Genomic DNA, 26,377 nt, shown 5'->3' on the forward strand with positions numbered 1-26,377 from the left:
CATCATGAATTCCTGTAGACATGCTCTTGACCCTCTACAATTTGCCTATAGACTTGGGAGGGGGACGGACGATGCCATTGTGGTGCTTTTAAATTATCTGTATACACACTTGGAGGGTTGTAAAACACATGCTCGCATTTTATTTGCAGACTTTTCATCAGCATTCAATACAATCCACCCACAAATTTTAGCAAACAGACTTAGAGACAATTTCCAACTAAACACAACATGGATTAAATGGATTTTGGACTTCCTGAGTGGGCGGCCACAAAGAGTAAGGGTGGGGAACACATTATCTGGGGTCCGCTTCACTTCAATTGGGACACCACAGGGTAGCGTTTTGTCACCACTATTGTATATATTGTACACTGACTGTTGTCGCAGTAGTTATCCTGGACGTTATATAATTAAATTTGCCGATGATACTGCTGTGATTAGTTTACTGGAGCGAGATGAAACTGAACACGGTCCAGTGTTGCATGAATTTGTTGACTGGTGTGAAGCCTCCCAGTTGCATTTGAATACGTCCAAGACCAAAGAGTTGGTCTTTGATTTTAGACATCAGGCTCCCTCACCCACTCCAACTATGATAAAAGGAGAGGAGATAGAGATGGTGACGGAGTATAAATATCTCGGTCTTATCATTGACCGTAAGTTATCCTGGGATCAGTGTGCTGATGCCGTTTTTAAAAAGGGCCAACAACGTTTATATTTTCTTAGAAAACTTAATTATTTTAATGTTGATAACAAAATGTTGTCTCTTTTTTATAAGTATTTTATTGAGAGTATTCTCTCCTACTGTATTGTATGCTGGTATGGACATTCAAAAATCACCCACAGGAACAAATTGGGTAAGATTGTTAAAACCTGTGGAAGAATCATTGGTAAACAACAGGTAGACTTGTACCAACTATATCTGATGAGATTGGCACAGAAGGCAGACAAGGTTTGCATGGACACAACCCATCCACTTTCAGTGGAGTTCAAGCCTCTCCCTTCTGGTGGCAGATATAGATACCCTAAGGTTAGAACCAACCGAGCAAAAAACTCATTCATTCCAATGGCAATAACCCAATCAAATAAGGTATGGGGAGGGGTATGAATGGAGAACATATGTGAAGTAGTTTTTATTTGTATTTTTTATTTATGATATTGTGCATGTGGATAATGTTTGTGTTGTGGATTATGTGTCAATATGTCTGTACTGCATAACAAATTGCCTCTTTGAGGACATTAAAGTTGTCTACTACTACTACTACTACTATATTGTAAGAGAGGCACAGAAAATGACAGTTGATGAAATGGATAAGATTTGGAACATACAAAATGTCTCTCCCTTTAATAAGGTATGGAAGATTGGTTAACTGAGTTATGTAATATGGAATTGTATGTATTATACGCTAAGCTCTGTTCCTTCCTTTTTTCTCCTTGTAAATGCCTTGAGTGGCCTTTTTTCTCCTTGTAAATGCCTTGAGTGGCCTTTTTAAGTAAAAAAAAAAAAAAGAAAAGAAAAAAAAGGTTCAACCAGGGCGAGGCTTGTCCATTGCACTCCGGCCATGCTGACCCCTGCGAATTCCCCAAATGCGGGAATCTCGACTGCATAATTTATGGTAGTGGTGGACTGCGTTCGCGCTCTCCCCTGAAATTGTTGGTGAAACAAAGCAGAAGAGGTTTTTACAGTTTTTTATTTATTTTCGTTTCAGAATGGGGAGTTCTGTCACATGCGAGGTATGTGTTGTGCGCCTGTGAGACAAAGTCACTTACGCTCTTGAAGAATCGGACCCTGGTGGGTAGTTTAGTTCGAACGTAGTGCATACCTTACTTTGAAAGTAGATTGGACTGACTGCAGCCTAGCTGTAGCTGTCTCCATGTTGTTTGGTTGTCCTTTCTCTCGATTCGTATTAATTTTGAAATGGAAAAAGGCACAGAAGGAGAAATGAGCGAGGAAGAAACAAGCTCCTCCCTACAAACGGTTTCAGAGTTGGTACAGGAATCCAGTGGGAGTGAATTTGAGTGTTCACTCCCAAATGCTCAAGGGCAAAAAAGACCTGCAGGATCTCCTCTGGTGGAAACCGAGGAGAAAAAAGCTAGGGCAGCACAGCAGCTTGATAGATCCGATTTGGAAGATCAAGAACGCATGTGGCCCCTAGAGTCCCCAAATGAGGTATCTTTTTTGAACATCAAGCTAAGAACATCGTCGCCTAGGGAGTTACAAGAGGGTTTCTCTGTAGCATCCGAGGCGTCGAGCACCTGCTCTCCAGGACCCAGTTCATCTGGGAGAAAGGAAGGGCAGGTGAAACAAGATAAAACATGATTTTAAGTATATTTTTGTAGTCTTTTTGTCTTCTGTTTAAATGTCTCATACTGTTTTAACCATACTGCTCATGGCCCTCACCATTATCTCTACCATTAATGTAAGAAGTGTAAGGTCCACCTTACGAGAACAGAGCATTTTATCCTTTTTAAAGTGTTTTAAGTCAGATTTGTTTTTACTGCAAGAGTGTGCTCTGCCCTTTTTAAATAGTTACAGAAAGTTGGAGGAGATGTGGACCATGGGGCCCTCAATATGGTGTGGCTCCAACTTCAACAAGAATGACGGTGTCACTATTTTAATCAACAATTCAAACATCATGGTGAAGGATAGCACTGTGGTGAGGGAAGGGCGGGCTCTTTTAGCAAACCTAACTTTTTTAGGGAGAGATTTTAAGGTTCTTAATGTGTATGGTTTTACATAAAAAAATGACAGATATGAGCTTATAGAAGACCTGCAGCCCCACATGTTAGGCAGGGCTCCCCTAATAGTAGCAGGGGATTTTAACTGTGTTTTATCCAAAACGAATAGGAAGAGAGTAGGAGAGTAGGAGAAGATTTTAAGGTTGATAAGACATCGGTTTTATTGCAAAATTTAGTCAAGGATTTTAAGTTAGTTGACTTTTTTAAACAACTGCATCAAAGAGAGGAGGGCTTCACCTGGTTCAGGGGTGATGGCACCAGAGCCTCTCGAATTGACTATGTTTTTACAAGGGACTGCCCGCCAACCGATGCAACATTGACCCCTCCCTTTTTTTCTGACCACATGATGCTGTCTTGCACCCTTTCACTTTCCATGGGTGTGACGGTAGGAGGAGGGCTGTGGAAGCTGAACTGTTCCCTATTAGAGGATGAAGAAGTGGTTAGAGAGTATAGGGAGCAGTTCAGCCAATGGCAGACCCTCCAAGACTTTTGTGATAAACGTGCACAGTGGTGGGAAGTGGTTAAGGACCGGACAAGACAGTTTTTTAGAAATATAGGGAAAAGGAAAAAGAACAGGGAAAGAAGACACATAATGGGCTGCAAAAAAGACTGCAGAGATATTTTAACCTTTTAAACAGTGGATTGGATTTTACAGAAGAGATAAAAGAAGTCAAGAAAGAAATGTCAGTTTTTTCGAAGTTCAGAGTAGGGGTGTTATTTTAAGATGTAAAGAAAGAGAAATAGAAGAAGGGAGAAATGCACAAGATACTTAAAAAAAAAAAAATTATTACACGGTCAATCTCTGCTTTGAAGACTTTTACCGGGAGGGAAGTAAGCGGCACAAAAGAGATTTTAAATGAAACTGAAAACTTTTATAATAATTTATATAGTGCAAAAGAGGCTCACAATGGGGTTTTAGACGAAGTTTTAACCTTTTTAAATAAAAAGGTAAAGAGCCCAGATGTGCTTTTATCCCAGGATTTTACAGTTTTAGAAATTCAAAAAGCTTTAAAACATTTTAAAAAAGGGAAGTCCTCTGGCATTGACGAACTTCCCTTTGAATTTTATCTGATTTTCTGGGACATTTTAGCACATGAACTGTTGACAGTTTTTAAATAATTTGAGACTCTTGACAGACTTCCTGACAGTTTTAGAGTAGGGATAGTTTCATTATTACATAAGAAAGGAGATAAGACTGACTTGAAAAGCTGGCGACCAATCACGCTTTTAAATTTTGATTGTAAACTTTTTAGTAAGATTTTAGCAACACGCATGTCGACTGTTTTAGAGGACATGATCCACCTGGATCAAGCTTGTGCTGTGCCCGGAAGAAAGATAACAGACAACCTAGTGCTGATTAGAGACGCCATCTGTTACGCGAGAGACAGAAATATTCGGCTAGTAGTCCTAAATTTACATTTTGAAAAAGCATTTGATCAAGTCTCGCACCAGTACCTCTTCCAGGTTCTGGAGAAAATGGGGTTTCCAAAGAGGTTTATAACCTGGGTGGGACTGCTGTACAAGGGAATAGTCAGCAAAATTCGAATAAATGGGCATCTTTCCAAAGCTGTGAACATACACAGTGGTGTCCGTCAGGGATGTCCTTTATCTCCTCTTCTGTATGTGGCTTGCATCGAGCCACTGGCACAGATCTTGAGAAGGGACAAATGGATCAAAGGACTGGACGTTCCTGGGACGGGTGGAATGACGGCTACCTGTGTTTTATATATGGACGACGTAACTCTTTTAGCCACAGACGTTTTATCAATACGAAGAGGACTGGACTTGACTGAGTGGTACGGTCGGGCCTCGGGCGCCAAACTCAATATAAACAAGTCCGAGGCCCAGCTCTTCGGGCCGTGGGGAGACGTAGACACAGGAGGACTTGATTTGGTTTTTAAAGACAACGATTTTAAGATTTTAGGCGTTAAATTTGATAAAGACGGGGGTGGACGGGAAAACTGGACTGACTTGTTAGGGAAAGTTAGGAAAACTTTAGTTAGTTAGCCCCCAAAAAGGTTTTGGGGACTAAGACAGATGACAATGGAAGGCAAGGTTTTAATTTTTAATCCTCTGATTTTACTTGTCTGTTCTGTTTTTAGCCCCCCTCGGTGGTTCCTGGGGAAACTGGAGAGGGTGGTGTTTTACTTCCTGTGGGGGTCCAAGTGGGAGCGCCTGAAGCCATCAAGAAAAGGCGAGAGAACGGTGGAAAAGGCCTCCCAGACCCCCACCTGTTTTTAGGCAGCCGCTTCACCGCCCTGCACATTAGTTATGCCACGACCCCATCCAAAGAAAACAAGACGGCTGCAATGGCGCGATTTTGGATGGGGTCTTACCTACGAACACTGAAAATTTTACCAGTGGACTTGAAAACCCCAGTGTCTTTTAACTTGCCCAAAGAGTACAGTTTTATAAAAAAGTTTTTAAAGAAGTACCTTTTAGAGAGTGAAGATGTCACCATTTTAACTCAACACAAGTCTCTCATTTCTGTTGTGCAGGACCGGGAACCGGTGAGTCCAGTTCCGGGCCTCACACCAAGTGAGGCCAAACAGGTTTGGCGGAACGCGGCTCACCCCGCTCTCCAGAAAAGGCACAAGGACTTATCGTGGATGGTGGCTCATGAGATCCTCCCGGTCAGGGCGGTTATGCACTCCAGAGGCATGGCCAAAAACCCCATCTGCCCGTGGTCCGGCTGCAATTCCCCGGAGACCGTCCACCACCTGCTCTGGGAGTGCAGCACTGCGCGGGACCTGTGGGCCAAGACCGGCCCCCTGTATTTCCCGTGCCTACCAGCGGGTGGGGCCCAGTTCGGGTACCAGCTCGCCATTCTTGGGGTGGGCCGGGGCTTGAAGGACTTGACGGCACAGAAATTTATCTCGCTCTGGCTCACCCTCAACGTCATCAAGGATGCCATCTGGGCCACCAGAAACCTGCTGGTGGGGAAGCGCGTTACGATAACCCTCCATGCATGCGAGCTAAAGGTAACATCAATGCTGCAGGGGTACCGGACGACGATATTCGGACGGGGGGGCCGGGGTCGCACAGAGAGCAAGCACCGACCCTGGCCGCCCGTAGATGCACCCTCACCACTCTGGCTACGGGAACAATGGGCCAGCGGGCCGGAGGAGAGGGGATCTCCGCTGAGCCCATAAAGTAGCATCTCATGTCCCTGTTCTGGAGAGTGGGGTGATGACCCACTTGATAAGGACTCACCCCCGGTCTTGCACAACAGATGATTTTTAATTGGTGTTTTTATTGTGTTTTATCATGAAATTGGTTTTATTAATATATATATATATATATATATATATATATATATATATATATATATATATATATATATATATATATATGAGGCTTGTTTGCTTTTTTAAATTTGTATTTTACTTTTGAAACTGACCACACCTTTTAAACACACCTCAAACATGGACTTTTAAAAACAAGCAAAACACTGTGGTTTTAATCAAATGCTTTTTAACAATGATTGTTTCCTTCATTTTACCATGTGTATTTATTATATATTATATTGCTTGTTTTAATGTGTGATTAAAAAGAAAATTGTGTGTGAAAAAGTAAAAATGCAAATGGGAAAAAAATGTAAATGGTGACAATAAAACTTTTTTGAAAGAAAAATCTGTTCTTATCAGAACAGATAAGAACAGATTATTTTTTTTTTGACTGGTTTTATTGATATTTAATCAAAAGTGGTACAACAGTACGTCACATAATATATAAAATACAACATACATGTTCACATGCAGGTATGAGTAAAAAAATTAAAAAATAAAAAATAAATAAATAAAAAACAATCATTCAAATGACGGTTAACAAACCACTAAAATCCTGAATCTCCAAAACACACCCTATGTTAAAATACAGAAAAAGCACTTTAAATGACCATGAAAAAAATGTATACTTTAAAAAACTTTGAAAAAAAAAAAGAAAGTATATACTAAAAAAATTATAGGGGAACTTTTTCTATATGACACTCTTGTGCATGGAAGAAGAGAACAATTGTAGCAAGTGCGGAATTTTCTGTCCTTTCAGCCCCCAAGAAACAGAGACACCGGGACCCGGCTCCATGACCCCAGTGGAGATCCTCTTGAACCAAGCCACTGCTGCTCCACTTTACAATTACGGGCAGTCAGGGCTTGTGGAAAACAGTTTGACACCATGGTATAATGAGCATACTCGCACCCTAAAGAGAGCAGCCTGAAAAATGGAGCGCAGCTGGAGGAAAACAAAACTAGAGGTATTTCGTATTGCTTGGCGGGAAAGTAGCATATCCTATAGAAAAGCATTAAAAACTGCTAAATCTGATTACTTTTCTTGTCTTTTAGAAGAAAACAAACATAACACCAGGTATTTATTCAATACAGTGGCTAAATTAACGAAAAATAAAGCCTCAACAAGTGTTGACATTTCCCAACACCACAACAATAATGACTTTATGAACTACTTTACTTCTAAAATCGATACTATTAGAGATAAAATTGCAACCATTCAGCCGTCAGCTACAGTATCACATCAGACAGTGCACTATAGACCCCCTGAGGAACAGTTCCACTCATTCTCTACTATAGGAGAGGAAGAATTGTATAAACTTGTTAAATCATCTAAACCAACAACATGTATGTTAGACCCTATACCATCTAAGCTCTTAAAAGAGGTGCTTCCAGAAGTCATAGGTCCTCTTCTGACTATTATTAATTCCTCATTGTCATTAGGATATGTCCCCAAAACCTTCAAACTGGCTGTTATTAAGCCTCTCATAAAAAAGCCACAACTTGACCCCAGAGAACTTGTTAATTATAGACCAATCTCGAATCTCCCTTTTCTGTCCAAGATACTAGAAAAGGTGGTATCCTCACAATTATATTCCTTCTTAGAGAATAATGGTATATGTGAGGATTTCCAGTCAGGATTTAGACCGTATCATAGTACTGAGACTGCTCTCCTTAGAGTTACAAATGATCTGCTCTTATCATCTGATCGTGGGTGTATCTCTCTATTAGTTTTATTGGATCTTAGTGCTGCGTTTGACACAATTGACCACAACATTCTTTTGCATAGACTTGAACCCTTTGTTGGCATCAGTGGAAGTGCATTAGCATGGTTTAAATCGTACTTATATGACCATCATCAGTTCGTAGCAGTGAATGAAGATGTATCATATCGATCACAAGTGCAGTATGGAGTACCTCAAGGCTCAGTACTAGGGCCGCTACTCTTCACGCTTTATATGTTACCCTTGGGAGATATCATCAGGAAACATGGTGTTAGCTTTCACTGTTATGCTGATGATACGCAGCTCTATATTTCCTCGCAGCCTGGTGAAACACACCAATTTGAAAAACTAATGGAATGCATAGTCGATATAAAAAATTGGATGACGAGTAATTTCTTACTGCTAAATTCAGAAAAAACAGAGGTGTTAATCATGGGGCCTAAAAACTCTGCTTGTAATAACCTAGAACACTGTCTAAGACTTGATGGTTGCTCTGTCAATTCTTCGTCATCAGTTAGGAACCTAGGTGTGCTACTTGATCGCAATCTTTCCTTAGAAAGCCACGTTTCTAGCATTTGTAAAACTGCATTTTTCCATCTCAAAAATATATCTAAATTACGGCCTATGCTCTCAATGTCAAATGCAGAAATGTTAATCCATGCATTTATGACTTCAAGGTTAGACTATTGTAATGCTTTATTGGGTGGTTGTTCTGCACGCTTGGTAAACAAACTACAGCTAGTCCAAAATGCAGCAGCAAGAGTTCTTACTAGAACCAGGAAGTATGACCATATTAGCCCGGTCCTGTCCACACTGCACTGGCTCCCTATCAAACATCGTATAGATTTTAAAATATTGCTTATTACTTATAAAGCCCTGAATGGTTTAGCACCTCAGTATTTGAATGAGCTCCTTTTACATTATACTCCTCTACGTCCGCTACGTTCTCAAAACTCAGGCAATTTGATAATACCTAGAATATCAAAATCAACTGCGGGCGGCAGATCCTTTTCCTATTTGGCGCCTAAACTCTGGAATAACCTACCTAACATTGTTCGGGAGGCAGACACACTCTTGCAGTTTAAATCTAGATTAAAGACCCATCTCTTTAACCTGGCATACACATAACATACTAATATGCTTTTAATATCCAAATCCGTTAAAGGATTTTTAGGCTGCATTAATTAGGTAAACCGGAAACACTTCACATAACACCGTACTTTCTACATCATTAGAAGAATGGCATCTACGCTAATATTTGTCTGTTTCTCTCTTGTTCCAAGGTCACCGTGGCCACCAGATCCAGTCTGTGTCCAGATCAGAGGGTCACTGCAGTCACCCGGATCCAGTACGTATCCAGACCAGATGGTGGATCAGCACCTAGAAAGGACCTCTACTGCCCTGAAAGACAGCGGAGACCAGGAGAACTAGAGCCCCAGATACAGATCCCCTGTAAAGACCTTGTCTCAGAGGAGCACCAGGACAAGACCACAGGAAACAGATGATTCTTCTGCACAATCTGACTTTGCTGCAGCCTGGAATTGAACTACTGGTTTTCGTCTGGTCAAAGGAGAACTGACCCCCCAACTGAGCCTGGTTTCTCCCAAGGTTTTTTTCTCCATTCTGTCACCGATGGAGTTTCGGTTCCTTGCCGCTGTCGCCTCTGGCTTGCTTAGTTGGGGTCACTTCATCTACACCGATGTCATTGACTTGATTGCAAATAAAAACAGACACTATTTCAACTGAACAGAGATGACATAACTGAATTCAATGATGAACTGCCTTTAACTATCATTTTGCATTATTGAGACACTGTTTTCCAAATGAATGTTGTTCAGTGCTTTGACGCAATGTATTTTGTTTAAAGCACTATATAAATAAAGGTGATTGATTGATTGTGGCTGCAGGGACCTTTTCTGCTGAAGCTCTGGCCCCTTCGTCCGAAAGGCAACATGAGGCGTACTCCTGCTGCCTGAATTTTGCCAGCTGTTGGGTGGTGTGTAGGGACACCTGCATGTGCTTCCCTACCAGCAGGTTTCTGGAGGTCCAAATAGCATCTTTAATACAATTTATGATGAGCCAACGGTTAGTATAAGTTTCTGCTGACAGGTCTCTCTGGCTCACCAATCCTATTATGGTCCAATAGTCCAGAACCCCCCCCCTGCTGGCAGGTACGGGAATTGCAGGGGACCAGCTTTTGCCCACAGGTCCCTTGCAGCACTGCATTCCCAGAGCGCGTGCCTCACAGTCTCAGGCGCACCACACCCGGGCTTTGGACACGTATAAATCTTTGCCATGCCCCGGGAATGCATCACAGCCTTGACCGGGAGGATCTCATGGGCTGCCATCCAGGCCAGATCCCGGTGTCTATTCCGAAGGGCTGGGAGGGACACATTTTTCCAGATAGTTTGGGCTTCACTGAGGGTGAGCCCATGGTTCCTGCACAAGGGAGAGAAGAAGGCGGTGATTTGTCAACATTTTTATATCTTGTTGTTCTAAAAGAAACTTCTTTAAAGGGACACTAAGTAGGAATTACTCCCATCTAGTGGTGAAATTGTATTTTGCATTCAAACTAATTTTGCTCTCCAGCGCCTCGCTTTTTCAAATGCGCGTTGCATCTACGGTAGGCGATATGTACCAAAAAGCTTTGACGGGATGTCTTCTAATAGCACTTCGTCGAGTTTTCCTTCAGGTGAACAGGTGTGTTATTTCAAACAAACAGCAACATGACCATAAACAAACGAATGTTACAGTGTGAATTACTGACTGTGGAAAACATGAAATATTGTAATTAGTAGTTATGTCTTCTTTATTCGTTATATTTTCTGAATTATGTGCATTGTTAGATATAAAAAAAAATATTGTAATATAGAAGAAAACTGGCCACTTCAGTGTCTCTTTTGAAATCTTTATCCAGCATTAGCTCTTTCCATCTAGAAAAAGCTTCCCCGACATTAACTCTTGTTTTCTGTAATCTACGGTCACGTTTCCTTTTACGTTCTATTTTTGACTGTTTTGGCGACGATGTTTCCTTTTCCTGTGGCGCGGCATATGTATGGTCCATAATAAGAATGCAATCCAGACTTTTAAACTTGCCGGTGCAGTTTCAAGCGCCTCTCACTGATCTGCACCTGCGTTTCTGGCTCTGACCGAAAACGCGTTGTGGAAACGCGTTGGCTTAGTACTTTTTGTCCCTCTCTGCTATTATAGTTTTGCAAGATGGCGGAACTACATGGAAGCCTCCGTCGACCTACCCGTCCCATGTATATAAAGATAATAAATTCTTCATTTACGAGGATTAGTTTAAACATTGGCATAGGTATTTGTACACCATTGAGGGCATATTTATGAATAAAAATATTGATTTTAGATAATAAAATACCTAAAAAGTTACTTATTGTCCCTTTAAGAAAGTTTTTATAAAGGCATATGCTGGGGGTAGTTTAAAAGCAACTGGCAATGTATGGTCTGTAGGTAAGAATTTCAGGGCTCTTAGATAAGAGCCCATCCAAAAATGGCTCATTGCAACTGTTTTGCTTGTCGTGTTTGTATCTGTAGCATATTTTATATGTAGGGCAGTATAGTATGCCCCTATGAACAAGAAGAAGTTTGGTACTCCTTTGCCTCCGTTTCTTGGAGCTTTCTTCATCTCCCATTTTCCACTCCAAAGGAAACGGAAGATTTCACGGTCCACTGCTAAAAGGAACCATCTAGGGGGATGAAAGACAGAACACAGCATTAAAAACAAAGGTAAGATCACAGATTTAATTATTAAAATCTTGCTTTCTATTGTCATTTGTCTCAATCGCCAAAACCCCATTTTTTTTTATTGTATTTTGCCAATTTCCTTTCCCACCTCCATCTTGGTCAATTTTTATCCCAAGTATTTTTATGTCAGTCTTTTTTACTTCAAGTTCTATCTTTTCAGTTTCTATAGATTCCCATGGTCCAAAAAATTGTACTTGTGTTTTTGTCCTGTTTAGTCTGGCCCCTGATGCCCTCCCAAACCAGTCCGTCAGGTCCATAGTCCTATGTATTGATAAAATGTCAGTGCATAAAAGATTCACATCATCCATATATTAGACCGTCTTCACTGTCAGTCCACCTGTCCCTGGGATAGTCAGTCCCCTGATCCATGTGTCCCTTCTCAAAGCTTGCGCTAAGGGCTCGATACATGCTACGTACAAGAGGGGAGATAACGGGCATCCCTGATGTACACCGCAGCATACATCTACTATTTTTGTCAAGTGCCCATTCACCAAAATCCTGCTGGTTATTTCTTTATATAGCAGCCCCACCCATGCTATGAATTTCCCTGGAAACCCCATTTTTTGCAGTACATGGAGTAAGTACTGGTGCGAGACCCGATCAAAAGCTTTTTCAAAATCTAAATTTAAAACTGCGAGCCTAATGTTTCTGTCCCTCGCATAACAGATGGTGTCTCTCATCAGAATGAGGCTATCCGTGATCTTTCTCCCGGGGACTGCGCAGGTTTTATCCGGGTGGATCAGATCCCCCAAAATTGAAGACATCCGACCCATTAAAATTTTACTAAACAATTGACAATCTACATTTAAGAGAGTTATTGGTTGCCAGTTTTTCAAGTCAGTCCTATCGTCTTTCTTATATAAAAGTGTAACTGTCCCAGTCCTAAAACTATCTGGCAATTTATCCAAGTCATAAAATTCATTAAAAACAGCTAAAAGGTCATGTGCTAAAATATCCCAGAATGTTTTGTAAAACTCGAGTGGGAGGCCATCCTCTCCAGGTGACTTTCTTTCCTTGAAATGTTTTAAACATTTTTCCATTTCTATTAAGTTAAAATCCTTTGTCAAATCCGTACTTTCCATTACTGTTTTGTTGATTAATTCTAAAACCTCCTTTAAGATATCGTTGTTTATATCTTTTTCTCCATATAATTCCTCATAAAAATCTTCCACCACTTTTAACATATTTTGTGTGCTTGTCACCAGGTTATTTTCTTTGTTTTTCAAACCTATCATGGCCCTTCTTCTGTTCACTATTTTACGAAAGAAATAACTTGTGCATTTTTCTCCTTCTTCTATTTCTCTTTCTCTACTTTGTAAAATAATTCTTTTGTTTTTTTATATCTGATAGTTCTGCCATTGTCTTTTTTACTTGGCGAATATCTTCGTTAAAATCAAAACCTTGGTTACAAAGAGTAAAGTAACGCTGCAATCGTTTTTGCAGGCCCACCATGCATCTCTTCTCTTTATCTTTTTCCTTTTTCCCAGCCAATTTAAAAAAAGTCTTAGTCCTTCCCTTAACCATTTCCCACCACTGTGCATTTGTGTCATAGAAGTCTTTTAATGTCTGCCATTGACTATACTGCTCCCTGAATTCTTTTACTATATGTGTATCCTGTAACAGGGAGCAGTTCAATCTCCAAAGTCCTCTACCTATTGTCACACCAATTGGAAGTGAAAGGGTGCATGTAAGCATAGTGTGATCTGAAAAGAGAACAGGGCTTAATTTAGCATCTACTGGTATAAGGTCCCGTGTGAAGATGTGATCAATACGGGAGGTTCTAGTGCCATAACCACTAAACCAGGTGAGTCCTTGTTCTCCAGGATGCATGGTTTTAAAACAGTCCGTCAAATTAAAATCTCTTATTATAGTCTGCAATAGAACCAATGTTTTGTCTATTTTAAAATCATCCCCTGCACCTTTCCTGTCATTTTTGCTGATGATGCAATTAAAATCCCCTGCTAAAATGACTGGAGCCCTTCCTAAAAGCTGGGATGTGCACATCTTCTAAAAGGTCATTCCTGTCATTCTTATCTGTAAAACCATAAATATTTAACACATTAAATTAATGTCCTAAAAAAGACAAATTTACTAAAAGTGCTCGACCGTCTCTTACTACTGTGCTCCCCTTCACCAGAATATAAGTATTTTTTATTAAAATTGCAATTCCGTCTGCCCGGTTATAGTTGGATCCACTCCACACCGATGGTAAATGGCCCCATTGCTCTTTCCATCTCCTGTAGTTTTTTTCAAATGGTAGGGCACATTCTTGTAAAAGGAAAATGTCACTTTTTTGAGTTTGTAAGAAGGATAAAACAATTTTTGCTCTCAATTGTGACCTCACACTTCTGACATTCAGGGTAGAGAGTGTAAACGTCATGAGCAGAACAATTAAAAATGACAGATAAGACATTTTAAAAAAACATTAAAATTTACTAAAAATCATTTACAATGAATATCCGTTTCCTGTGAAGCAAACTTTTCCCTTGATCTCATTGTCGGAGAATCAGGGTATTGAAGCTTCTTCCCCCTTGAGTTTGCTCTTGGGGTGGATGTTTGGAGTTCAATTGATAAAAAGGACACCTCATTTGGAGAATCGAGTGGGAAGAGCCGATTTAGATCCTCTGAAGAAGAGGAAAAGGACGGTATTCCCACTCTGTTTTCTCCTCGATGGGAGATTGAGCATTCCTTTTTTTACTTGTCAGTTTAACACCTAGAAAATCATTACTCACCTCCTTGTCTTTGGATTTTTCTTGCTCTTCTAGGATTTCCTTAGCTACTTTTTCTTGTTCTCGTTTGCTTTTTTCTGTATCCTCCACTATGCCCTGTTCATGTTTCTCTCCTTCATTATCAATCAATGATTGGTGGAGTTCCATCTCCTCATTTTAGTCTGTTCCAATCATGTGATTTGGCGGGAAATTTGAAATTAACTCCACCCCCCCTCTCTCCATTCTTTCTTGTTCTTTGGTGGCCATTTTATTTGTTTTAACCTTGTTGGCAAATGACTTGGGGCAGTCCCTGTAGGGATGATTAGACTCTCCACAAAGATTGCACCTCCTCCCATTGGGACATTCATCAAATGTATGCCCAATTTCTCTGCATTTCCCACAAAATGACTTCTGGCAAGCTTCCACTAAATGCCCAACTACTCCACACCTACGGCACAGTTTGGGCATGCCTTGGTAATATATATATCCTCTGTATTCTCCAAGCACAATCACTGATGGAAGATGTTTCAGGCCCTGGAAGCCCTGGGAATCTTCCCACTGCTTAATGGTAATTTTCCAAGAGCAGTTCCAGATACCATCTTCATCTAACATTTTCATGGCTTGTCCCCTCACAGAGCAGTATTTCCAAGTACATATGTCAACCAAGTACATATGTCTTCCCCATTAACGGTTTCATTGAACATTCAGACAATAACAATTTTGTGGGTATTGTCTGTTAGTTTCTCTACCTTAAACATGGAAAAGTAGGTCTTTACATTTTCAAACCTAGACCAGAAGTCATTCAACAAACTAGCAGATTTAAAACTAACATCAAACCCTTTACTGAAAGGGAGAGACAAAATGCAATTTAAATCATGGGGACTGAATTTCAAGGTTTGCTGGACAAATTTGCGGGAAAAGTCCAAACGAGACAATTGAACAAGCTTTCCATCTTTCTCGCATGAGCAGCCGACATTTTGGAGGCACCAACAGCTTAAAAGACTACGTCAAAAAACTACTCAATTGAAAAACAATGAAAACAGAAACAAAAACAACTTTCTTACCTTAAATCAAGATCTTTGGGTAGAGTTTCCACCTAAAGGAGATCGCAAAAAATACAACATTCATTAAAATACAAAAACACAGCTGAAAACAATACAATATACCTCTTTGAAAGGAAAATGGAAAGTGCTATAAAAAAGCACCCCCTATAACCTATGAGAGGCGATCGCAACACTGCCAAATGACAAGATACTTGATCTGAGCCAAAAGGCAGAGAAGCGATGCTGCTAAGACGCAGCATGGAGGAAGCCGGACACGGCGATGCCCATCTCGGCTTTGGTAAGTTTTGGGAGACCTAAAAACGCTGGGGGATGGTAGTACCCTCCCCTGTCTACAACGTCACCGGGCCTCGTCCCGATCGGCCTGACAGAAAGTACGGCATCGCTCGTAACTCCCAAACGGTTCGTCGCAGAGCCACGTGCGTTATGTCCTCGGAATACTTGGCTCGAGCCGAACGAGACATAGGTCTCAGATTGGCTCGTCGCTCGACGAAATTTTCGGGTATTTTGTCGAAAACCTTCTTTTGCAACCTAGCGCCAGGTATTTGGCCCAGTCCCACCCAAATCAGCACAGAAAGCTTCTCTGGAGTCTGACTGTCATTAATCATCCAAAAAAAGTGGAAATTTCCATTCACCTTGGCGAGGGGACCTCAAAACGTGCTAAGGTGGCATGTCCGAGGTGGCTCGAATGGCTATAACTCCAGGAAGGAGTGAGATCCCTTCACCCAAATCGGTACACCTGTGCAGGGGCTCAGTCCGAGGCCAGGTGAAAAAGGGCGCGGCGACAGGCCACTAGGTGGCGCTGTAAGCGACAACAAAATTAATACGAATCGAGAGAAAGGATAACCAAACAACATAGAGACAGCTACAGCTAGGCTGCAGGCAGTCCAATCTACTTTCAAAGTAAGGTCTGCGCTATGTTCGAACTAAACTACCCACCAGGGTCTGATTTTTCAAGAGCGTAAGTGACTTTGTTTCACAGGCGCACAACACATACCTCGCATGTGACAGAACTCCCCATTCTGAAACGAAAATAAATAAAAAACTGTAAAAACCTCTTCTGCTTTGTTTCACCAACAATTTCAAGGGAGAGCGTGAACGCAGTCCCCCACTACCATAAATTATGCAGTCGAGATTCCCGCATTTGGGGAATTCGCAGGGGTCAGCATGGCCGGAGTGCAATGGACAAGCTTCGCCCTGGGTGAACCTTTTTTTTTTTTTTTTTTTCTAACAGATCAGAAGGATTCCTTACAAATCATAATAAACACGGAGAGAAAACCCGTATTTGAATCCATTCATCATATTCTGTAACCCTTTTTTTTATTTTTTTATTCTCTTATTTTATATTTTCAAATTTTTTCCTTTTTTTATTTTTTTCCAAGGTATTGTTAAAATATTAATATATATAGATATATAAATCCCTTCTCATACAATAGTTAATTATAACATCATAAATGGGACAAGGGCCAAAACGGGGATAGAGTCAATGACCTTTAAAAGTTCATTCCTCCATTTCATCCCAAAGGTAAAAGAGAATCTGAGAATTTATCGGACATTTCCATTTCTTAAGTATTTCCGTAAAGGAGAGGGTTTTCCTGTCTCTTAACACATAGTCGCGGATAGCGACCAGGCTTGAAGAAACCACTATTTCCGCTGGTATGTCATATCCCTTAAAACAAGAAATATTCCTTGCCTTCCATATCCCACACTGTTCAACTCACCATACAAAAGGTCCAATTCAGTTGGTACTCTGTAAAACTTAGCCATCCATTCTTGTACCAAAGACCAGACATCTCTAGCGTATTTACAAGACCAAAATAAATGACTGATAGACTCGTCTTCTTCACATTTAAACTTAGGACATTGTGGGCTCTTTGTACATCTCCTTTTTTCCAGAAACACCCGAGTAGGTAAGCATTGATGAACCACTTGCCAAGCAATGTCTTTGTGAGAGTTAAACAAAAACTCATTGTTTACATTCAAAACGTGCTAAGGTGGCATGTCCGAGGTGGCTCGAATGGCTATAACTCCAGGAAGGAGTGAGATCCCTTCACCCAAATCGGTACACCTGTGCAGGGGCTCAGTCCGAGGCCAGGTGAAAAAGGGCGCGGCGACAGGCCACTAGGTGGCGCTGTAAGCGACAACAAAATTAATACGAATCGAGAGAAAGGATAACCAAACAACATAGAGACAGCTACAGCTAGGCTGCAGGCAGTCCAATCTACTTTCAAAGTAAGGTCTGCGCTATGTTCGAACTAAACTACCCACCAGGGTCTGATTTTTCAAGAGCGTAAGTGACTTTGTTTCACAGGCGCACAACACATACCTCGCATGTGACAGAACTCCCCATTCTGAAACGAAAATAAATAAAAAACTGTAAAAACCTCTTCTGCTTTGTTTCACCAACAATTTCAAGGGAGAGCGTGAACGCAGTCCCCCACTACCATAAATTATGCAGTCGAGATTCCCGCATTTGGGGAATTCGCAGGGGTCAGCATGGCCGGAGTGCAATGGACAAGCTTCGCCCTGGGTGAACCTTTTTTTTTTTTTTTTTTTCTAACAGATCAGAAGGATTCCTTACAAATCATAATAAACACGGAGAGAAAACCCGTATTTGAATCCATTCATCATATTCTGTAACCCTTTTTTTTATTTTTTTATTCTCTTATTTTATATTTTCAAATTTTTTCCTTTTTTTATTTTTTTTCCAAGGTATTGTTAAAATATTAATATATATAGATATATAAATCCCTTCTCATACAATAGTTAATTATAACATCATAAATGGGACAAGGGCCAAAACGGGGATAGAGTCAATGACCTTTAAAAGTTCATTCCTCCATTTCATCCCAAAGGTAAAAGAGAATCTGAGAATTTATCGGACATTTCCATTTCTTAAGTATTTCCGTAAAGGAGAGGGTTTTCCTGTCTCTTAACACATAGTCGCGGATAGCGACCAGGCTTGAAGAAACCACTATTTCCGCTGGTATGTCATATCCCTTAAAACAAGAAATATTCCTTGCCTTCCATATCCCACACTGTTCAACTCACCATACAAAAGGTCCAATTCAGTTGGTACTCTGTAAAACTTAGCCATCCATTCTTGTACCAAAGACCAGACATCTCTAGCGTATTTACAAGACCAAAATAAATGACTGATAGACTCGTCTTCTTCACATTTAAACTTAGGACATTGTGGGCTCTTTGTACATCTCCTTTTTTCCAGAAACACCCGAGTAGGTAAGCATTGATGAACCACTTGCCAAGCAATGTCTTTGTGAGAGTTAAACAAAAACTCATTGTTTACATTCTTCCAAACTGTAATACAATCATATTCGGTTAGTGTTCCCACTGGGGTGATCCTCTCTAATCCTGGGCTTAAAATACCTTGAATAATTACACAATTTATTTTCTCACAAGGAATATGAGAGACTTTCGCTTTCCTTAAAAGGGGTAACACTCTATCGTATATTTTTGGCCTATATTCAGCGTGAGGAGTATTTTGTGGAAGCCTCATTTTCCAGGCGTTAGCTACCTGTTGACCTACCCAAAACTTGGCAAAGCAATGCCATAAAATTCCCGGATTCTCAGACAAACAGTCTTTTAGAATGGGCATCAAGAACATAGACTCCAGTTTAGCTCCCAAGTCTGGCACTGCTAGCCCTCGTTTATCTAGTGGCTTATACAGTATCTCTCGTCTCATTTTTTCGTGTTGTGAGCTCCAAAAGAAACTAAATAAGATCTTCCTGATAGCTCTTATAAAGTGTATCGGTGCTGGAAAGGTTGAGGCCAAAAAGGTAAGAGAGGCCAAGATCTCGGCATTTATTACCAACACTTTCCCTCTCAACGTAAGATCTCGCTCATCCCATTGTTTTAGTTTCCATCTTATCTTATTAAGTCTCAAATCCCAATTTCTCTTATCCATATCTTTCCCAAAAAAACAGTCCCAAAATCTTAATAGATTCTTACTGATTTTTAAACCCCAGATTTAATTTGGGTTCTTTCCAGAAAGAATACAAAACTTCTGTCTTTGTTTTATTAATTCTAGCCCCAGTAGCCAAAGTAAAACTATCACAGATTTGCAGCGTTTTCTTTATAGAGTTGTTATCAGTAAGAAAGAGAGTAAGGTCATCCATATAAAGTGAAACCTTAGCTTCTCTGCCTGAGCTACCTGGAATTGGAAAACCTTTGATTTCGGGATTCTGCCTTAGTGCGCTAGCTAATGGCTCAACTGCCAAAACAAATAGTAATGGAGACAAGCTACAGCCCTGTCGTACACCTGAACAAATATCAAAGGGGTCTGACAAATAGTTGTTAACCAATACTCTACTTTGGCAGTTGGTTTATAGGAGGTTGATCCATGCACAAAAAGATGGACTGAGTCGCAAGCGCCTCAACAGTATATGTAGATAACGATGGTCTATACTGTCAAAGGCTTTTTCGAGATCAAGTCCCAAAATGGCTAGAGATAGTTTGCGATCTTGAGCAAACAGATAAATATCTCTTGCTAATGCCAAATTATCTTGTAGAGATCGCCCCTTAATACAACATGTTTGGTCATTACCGATAAACTTAGGCATTTCGGGCTGGAGTTTAAAAAAGAGTGCCTTAGAAAGAATTTTAACATCTACTCCTAACAAGGTCAAGGGGCGCTAATTTTTAATCTCTTGTTTATCGCCTTTCTTAAACATCAAGGAGATAACACCTTCTCTTAAGGAGGATGGAAGTTTTCCTATGCGTAAACTCTCCATAAACATCATCAACAAGGAGTCTTTTAAATCTTCCCAAAAGGTTATATAAAATTCCTTAAATGGTAAATGGTAAATGGACTGCATTTATATAGCGCTTTCAACAGACCACATGGCCATCCAAAGCGCTTTACAATTTGCCTCACATTCACCCATTCACACACACATTCACACACCGACGGCGGTGTCTGCCATACAAGGCGCCAACCAGCTCGTCGGGAGCAGCTGGGGTTAGGTGTCTTGCTCAAGGACACCTCGACACTTGGTCAGGTGGAGCCGGGGATTGAACCACCAACCTTCCGGTTTGTAGACAACCTACATGAACCACTGAGCCACTGCCGCCCCGACCCTTAGGTAGCCCATCCGCTCCAGGACACTTATTATTGCTCATACTCTGTACTGCTCTAGTCAAATCATCCACACAAAGGTGTACCTCACCAATTCCAAAGTCTTGAGTGCTTTCAACCGTCTCAGAAAGGAAGTCAACAATATAATCATTTCCTCTATTTTTGGAACTATATAAGTTCTTATAAAAGGAAAAAACATGGGATACTATATTGTGCGTTCCCATTATTACTTGATCTTCTTGGACGTTTAAGGAATCCAAACTTTGAGAGCTAATAAGTTTCCTAAAAAAATATCTTGTACATTTTTCATTAGATTCGAAATGCTGAACTCTACTCCTTATGATGTAACTCTTGTTCTTATAAGCCATTATTTTAGCCATTTCTCTCTTAAGTTTTACAATATCATCCCCAGACAGCAACATAGTGTTGGCCCAGATCCGGCCCACATCTGGCCCGCATGAAATCCATGCGGGCCAGATGTGGGCCGAATCTGGACCGAAACTGCTTGCTGTCAGGGTCTGCTACCTTAAATCCCGAATGGGACATAGTGTACAAGATTTGTAAATCTTTCTGACATTTCTTGAAGCGGTAATTGTTTTTGGATGTAAAATTCTTACTTTCCTTTACAAAAAACTTCTTAACTCTTATTTTCAGATCCTGCCACCAATCACCAACTGAATCATATAATTCTTGCAGAGATTTCCATTGATTTAACATTCCTTAATCTAATTTAGCATGATCGGAAAAAAAATACGGGTTTCACAGAGGATTCTATTACCTCAATTGTGGGTGAGGAGAAAAGGAAGTCAATGCGAGAGAAAGAAGATCCATTGGACCAAGTAAATCCGGGAGCGTCAGGGTTCTGGGCTCTAAAGCCATCTATAAGTTTAAAATCCTTAATAATGTCTATAAGATCTACTGAACTAGAGTCGAGTTTTACTGTTCTTGTTGATTTCCTATCTTCTTTTGCTATTATACAATTAAAATCTCCTCCCATAATTACTTCGCGCCAACAAATTAATATCGAAGCTATATCTTTCAGAATTTCTCTTCTTTCTTGTAAATCTGGAGGGCAATATACATTGATTATACGAAAGGGTATACCATTTAATTTAACATCCACATAAAATAATCTCTCATTAACTAATTCCTGGACTTGCTGAATCTCAAATTGCCAACCTCTAAAAAGAATACCTACCCCAGATGACCTATTCTTATTATCCCCAGACCATAAGGAATGGCCATATTTCCATCTTGAAGGGATTTATAATTGGAATGGTAAGATAAAATGCACTCTTGAAGGAGGGCGATATCATGGCCCTCATTATATAGAAAGGAAAACACAGAGGAGCATTTAACCAAATCTGTTAAACCTCTGGTATTAATAGATGTAACCGATAAACGCATAATCTTAAGAGAGGGAGGGCTACGTAGGGGAAGCCGAGTTGCTCTTCAGCCTTTTCCTTTTCTTTTTCTTAGATCGTGGAGATAAATCTTTTGGTAATACCAATTCTTTCATCTGGGTAGTAGTTGAGAAATTGTCAATTTCATCAAAATCCAGGAAAGGGGTGGAATTGGAAGACCAATCGGTCACTCCTCCATGTTCCTGCGTTGGAAGAACTATAGAACTCGAGGGATCCTGATTATTATCATCTGGAGGGGACTCTAACGTTGAAGTTCCAGATAGAAGAGATAAAGACAATGGAAAGGCTTCAGCTACCTCCAGAAGGATATTTCCTTTTTGTTTCTGAGCTTCCTTATCTGGAGTTGATATCACAGCATCTATTCCAACTTCAGATCCTTCAGAGGAATAGTTTCTTTGTACCTCTTCCCTTGTTCCTTTATCATCAATAAAGCCCAAGGGAGAAGTGGCAGCTCTCGACGAAGATAGAAGATGTTCTTTCGACAGAGAGGGTGTAAGGCCTTCAGCTGCTCATTGAGACTCATAGCTTCCTGGGCAGTATCTTGCTGGTTAACAAGGGAAGCAATATTCCTAATGGAATACTCAAGACCTTCAAAGTCCACTAAATTTGGCTCTTCTCTACACTCTTGTTGTTTTATTTTATTGGAGTAGGCATGCGGGCAGTCAGGAAACCTGTGGTCAACTGCCCCACATAAATTGCATTTCTTTGGCAACTGGCAGTCCTTGGAGCCATGGTCCTTGCTTTTACAATGTCTACAGATGTCTATATTACAATTAGCAGCTATATGGTCCAAGGAGCCACATTTCCTGCATTCTTTAGGTTGTCCATTATAAAAGACATAGCCCCTAATTGGACCTAATTGAATTAGTGAGGGCAGGTGATGGTAATTGCCTTCAGCATCTTTCTTCAAACGCACTTGGAATTTTGATGCTCCAGTCTTTATCCCGTCCTCATCTGTCATCAAGGAGGTATTTAAGATGGTACAGTGCATGGAAAGCCAAGTAGTGATATCTTCAACTTTAATCCTTTCAGAATATATCAAGACAGTCACAGTCCTAATATCTCTTTCAGATAATGGAATCAGATGGATTTTCTGAAGACATGGGGTTATACTCTTCTTACAATTAAATCTATTCACACAGAGTTCATAAGAAGGTAAGGTGGTAAAAACCACTTCAAAGATCTTCCTACCAGGAAAAGCAAAGATATAATCCAGCTGCGAGGGTTGAAAACCAAGTTCAGTATGTAGAATTCTCCTACTGAAGTTCAAACGATCCATTTCCAATCCTTCCAGAAGCTTGAATCTGGCTGTATTCCTTCGCACCAAGGAGGTCGACATGATGTTCTGTTGTAAACACTAAACCAGAACAAAAGAAGAGAGTTGAGAACAACCAACAACAAACCGCCCTGGGTGAACCGCCTTCTTGATCATGGTGTCTCCCCTGCCAGGTAAGTATGAAGGCCCAGGCGGTCAGCCAGAGGTGTGATTTGCATCTCTACCATCCTCACCAACGGCTAGCCCTCCGCCCCCCCTCCAGGAAAGGAAGGACAGGTGCCTTCCGTTACTGGCCTGGAAACTGCCAAGCTCATGGGCCGGTGCTTCCCAACGCCAGTTTTAGATGACTTTCTTTAAACAAACACACCTGATTCGATGCATCACCTCGTCTGTGAAAGATTTCAAGACCTCAGGTGGGTGCATCGTTAGTGGAAAAGTCCAAGACCCCAGGAGGACACATCAGGAAAAAAGTTTGCAATAAACCACAGCATCTGCAATGGCAGCTCTCATTCCTTGTTCTGCTATTCGACACAATAAATGGCAATCCCCAAAAAGGGAAAGCACACAGTTCCTGGAGACACTGCAATACCAGGCCGATGCATGGAGTGGACGGAGCAAGCCCCGGCTCCAGCTCTGTGATTTAAAAATCCATTTAATATGTAGTCCCCGGATGGGGGACGTATCAGATATTAAACTGATAAGAACAGATTTTTTTTTTTTATTAAACCAAAATATACATTCTATCAGAAAGTATAACCATCAATCCAACAAATTCTTACTTTGCTCTTATACCTTCTTAGAAACAGGCTAAATAGACCTTTGTATAACTTTGTATAACCGTGGCATTTTAAGATACAGACAGAATAAACATTTATTTATCAAAGCATTCTATATGTTCTTCAAAGGTGAAAATTCCATTACCCACAAAATAGATATTCCATGAAAAGAAAAAAGCAGAAAGACAAACCCAAGCTAGAAAATTCGCCCTTTCGCTTACCCCACTCCGACTTTTGGCAACCCCCCCACACTCTCTTTGTTTTTTCCTCCCCAAAACAGCATTTAAATGCTTTCACCTCAGTTACTATTTTACACAACAGTCGCAAAAACACAGTCTCTGATGCCAAACGAGGTATTTGCTTTCTTAAACAATCAGTTCTCCATTCCCACAGTACATGTTTCCCTTCTGAAACTACCACCCAAATTACTCTTCTTCTTTCCTTTACAAAGCCTTCCATCCCTTCCCCATAGAGTACTAGATTCCTTGTGATTTTCGGTCCCCCCCACCTTTCCCACCACATAGTCACTAACTTCCAGAATGTAACTGCCCCTGGACAGGACCATAAGGTATGCTCTACAGTTTCGTCCTGGCCACATCCAACTGGGCACATTGGTGACCTCCCTGAGCCATGTCTGTATAGTCGCTCCCTCACAGGCAGCCGAACCAGCGCGGCCAACCAATTTAGGTCTTTACAAAACCCAGTCAAATAAGTAGGCTGCAACATGGCCCAATCTACTTTATATGGCGGGACAATTTTCTCTGCCCCAGCCACTAGCTCGTCCCTCAATCTACTGTAAAGCTGCCTATGCTGAAAGATCGAAGATTGCTCCAAACACCATGGTTTCCCGATTATGAAATCTGCCACTCTCTGATAGTAAGCTGGCCTATTTGTTGACCATGGCATTGTTGCCCTCCATGAGCTAATAGATCGCAATGGAAAAGCCAGCCAAAACTGGGCCAAAATCCTTGCATTATGCACTGCCTCTTGTATTGCTAATTGGGCAGAAGAGGAAAGGAAAATTGCATCCATTTTTAAGGGGATACAAGGAAGCCCCCTCCCTCCCTCCTTCACATGGCAGTACTTCTGTGTTCTCGCCACCATCTCAGTACAGTTATTCCAAAGAAAAGAAAAAAACAGCTTCTCCAACTTCCTACCATATAAAAAGGTACCGGAAAAATATAGGCCAAATAATTCAGACTTGGGAGTAGGTCTGTCCTCACAACTTCCAGCCTACCCCACATCGATAGCCCCCTTAATTTCCACCTAGCTATCTTTGTTTGCGCTACTTTGAACCTAGCCACCCAGTTCTCCCGAGCACTATTCTTTCTGAAAAATCTGATCCCTAGGATCTTCAATCCCTCTGCACAAAAGTTATACCCACCTGGCACAACTGTTCTTTCTGCCCACTGGCCTGCAAACATTACAGAAGACTTACCCGCGTTTATACGCGCACCTGAAGCCTCGCAAAAGCCTTTAATGATTTTGCATACTGTCTCAAAGTCCAAATCTGAGGTTAGGAACAATGTCATATCGTCTGCATATGCAGACACCTTTGCACACGTACCCCTGCCTCCAGGTAAATGCATGCCTGTCAATGAATCAGCCACCCTCAAAGCTGCCATCAGGGGCTCTAGAGACAGAACATAAAGCAGAGGCGACAAAGGGCACCCCTGTCGAACCCCACCCAACTGCTCCACCCTCCCTGAATAATATCCATTTATCCCTATCCTGCTTGAAACCCTACTATACAACAACTTTACCCATGACCTGAAGACTGGACCAAACCCCATACGCACCAAGGTGGCCATTAAAAAAGCATGACTTACCCTGTCGAAAGCTTTCTCCTGTTCCAGGCTCAAAATCGCCAGAGGGAGCTGCCGCTGTTCCCCCCAGTACAGAATGTCTCTCACCAAAGCTAGGTTTAAAACGCCTGACCTACCCGGCACTCCGCAAGTTTGGTCTGGCTGCACTACCACCCCAATCACCTTCTTAAGCCGCTCTGTTATCACCTTGGCCAATACCTTGTAATCAGTTGTTAACAAGGTTATTGGCCTCCAGTTTGTTAACTCCTCCTTATTACCTTTCTTGTGTACCAATGTCACCAAACCCATTTTCATTGTCAATGGCAGCTCTCCTCTTTCTATACTTTCCTGATAGACACAGACTAGCTCGGAGCCTATCCAGGGCAAAACTGTCCTATAAAAATCCGCTGAGAGGCCGTCACACCCTGGGGCTGTACCCCCTTTGAGTGAGGATATCGCAGAGCTTACTTCCTGCAGTGACAAGGGGCCTTCCAATGCTTCCCTCTCCTCCTCTTCCAGAGTTTTCTCCAATGCATCCAAGTACTTGTCTCCGGAGCAACCCGTAGAACCTCTACAGCTACCCTGTAAAACCCTGTAAAAGTCCTCAACAACTCTCAACATCCCCTCTACAGTTGCTTCAACGCCTCCATCCTTCCTCAAACCCTCTATGAAACTACGCTTTTGCCGGCTCTGCACGGTGGAGAAGAAAAACCTTGTTGGCCT

The 26,377-nt window shown here is 41.2% G+C and overlaps 2 non-coding genes and 2 pseudogenes across 2 annotated transcripts; 1 reads left to right on the top strand and 3 right to left on the bottom strand.

The window, feature by feature from the left end:
• Window positions 1–1,461: 1,461 nt before the first annotated feature.
• On the top strand, window positions 1,462–1,642 carry LOC113082701 (uncharacterized; annotated as a pseudogene).
• Window positions 1,643–16,361: 14,719 nt separating this feature from the next.
• LOC113082699 (U1 spliceosomal RNA) lies at window positions 16,362–16,520 on the bottom strand. Its single transcript, XR_003282824.1, has one exon. It is a non-coding gene; the product is annotated as a U1 spliceosomal RNA (small nuclear RNA).
• A 1,170-nt stretch (window positions 16,521–17,690) lies between these two features.
• LOC113082700 (U1 spliceosomal RNA) lies at window positions 17,691–17,849 on the bottom strand. Its single transcript, XR_003282825.1, has one exon. It is a non-coding gene; the product is annotated as a U1 spliceosomal RNA (small nuclear RNA).
• A 5,779-nt stretch (window positions 17,850–23,628) lies between these two features.
• On the bottom strand, window positions 23,629–23,808 carry LOC113082697 (uncharacterized; annotated as a pseudogene).
• Window positions 23,809–26,377: the final 2,569 nt, after the last annotated feature.

This window comes from Carassius auratus, unplaced genomic scaffold (assembly GCF_003368295.1).
Source record: "Carassius auratus strain Wakin unplaced genomic scaffold, ASM336829v1 scaf_tig00036721, whole genome shotgun sequence".
Classification (NCBI taxonomy): domain Eukaryota; kingdom Metazoa; phylum Chordata; class Actinopteri; order Cypriniformes; family Cyprinidae; genus Carassius; species Carassius auratus.